This window comes from Entamoeba histolytica, genomic scaffold (assembly GCF_000208925.1).
Source record: "Entamoeba histolytica HM-1:IMSS scf_1104750517541 genomic scaffold, whole genome shotgun sequence".
Classification (NCBI taxonomy): domain Eukaryota; phylum Evosea; order Mastigamoebida; family Endamoebidae; genus Entamoeba; species Entamoeba histolytica.
In genome coordinates, this window is record NW_001915009.1 from 1 (window position 1) to 1,859 (window position 1,859).

A 1,859-nucleotide genomic window follows, 5' to 3' on the forward strand; every position below is an offset into this window, starting at 1 on the left:
TTTTTACTCTCTTTAATGATTTATAAAGAAATAATTTTAATTAACTTATTTATTTTTTTAATTAGAACATCATTTAACAAAAGACTCAAATATTAAAAATAAAAAACGACATTATATGATTTTATCTTATCCTATGTATTATATATTAATACATAATTGTTTTATTTTTATACATTCTTTGACGTTTTGTTAGGGTTTTGTCTTATAAAAACGCAACTCTTATTCATTTATTTCATATTTTAATTGATGCAAGGTCAGGTACTATTAATACTTTCTCTTATTTCATTTGTTATTTTAATCAGTTTATCTGGAATTATTATTGTATCATTATTCGGAATATTATGCTCATTTATATCTAATATCATGTCATTTGATTATCTTACTCTCAATAATTATATCTTGTTATTCTATGGTCAATGTCTGTTGACTAATCTATTATTCTTTCTCTTTTCATTCTTCATTGAAAAAATAAAGAAGTTCAATATTATCCATTTTTATAATGAAAAAACTCAACAAGATACACATGTAAATTCTACATGGTATTACATTCAAATGATAAACAAATATGATGGGATTATCTTGTTATTTTTCAGTGTATTTACTGGAATGATTATTTCAAAGTTTTATGTGAAAAAGCATCAAGTAACAAGAAGTGATACACAAATATCTTATGTGTATATTATTAGTGGTATATTATTATATATGATTTATTTCATATTTATGATTATATTTAATTTTATTCGATGTCTAGTTAATATCAAAAAAGAAGGTATGAAAGGAAGAATTATACAAGCATTGATGTGTTTTGTTCCATTTTATGGTCAGTTAAAATATATCAATGAAATTCTCTTCAAAAGACTTCCAATGATTAAAACAATAATCAATTTTGTTTTATTCATTATTTCTATCATTTTGTTCATTTTATTTATCAATAGTTTGTATCAGATTATTGATGAATCATACAAACAAGAGAAAAACATGTTTTATTATTGTCTATTGTTCACTATTTCTATTATTTCATGTTTTATTCATTGTATTCATCAACTAAGAAATAGTCAAGAGAATAACCAAGATGGATGTGAAGAACAACAAGCAACTAATTTTCATTTCGACTACAAATTTTATTACTCAGAAATTTTGCATATTATCCTTCTTTGTACTGTAATTGTTAGTGTGTTAATTTTACAGCAAACAATAACCAATAACAATAAAAATGAACAATATAATATGAATAATTATATTACCAAAATGATATACAATGAATTAAATGATGAAACTGAAATAGAAAGACTAAGAAATGATATTTTTGAACAATCACATTTATGTGGTAGAGATGTATTTGGTATTAAACCAATAGAATATTCTTGTTTGAGTTATTTAGCATATTCACCGAAAATGAATGATATAAATCAAACAAAAATTATAACAGAATATCTTAAGAAAAGATTTTGGGAAGTAGAAAAGCAACACAATGACACAGTATTAACATATGTTTTAGGATATAATAGTAAAAATAAAATCAAAGTAATTTCGTTCAAAGGAACAGATTCACCAAATGATTTAATTTCAGATATAAAGTTGTTTGGAGAGGTTGTATTTCCAGCATTTTTTGTTAAATTCATTCCAATATATAATGAAGAAACAATTCAAAAAGTAAGTTACGTAATGTCATTATTTGGATCACAAGCATTTCCAACTCATTATGATAATATTATTAATATAGCAAAGAATGTAGTAAAGAAATACAATGAAACAACAATACCAATTGTATTAACTGGACATTCACTTGGAGGTGCAATTGCAAATATTGTTGGAAAAAATCTTGGATTATCAACTTTTGGAATTTCAACACCTGGAAT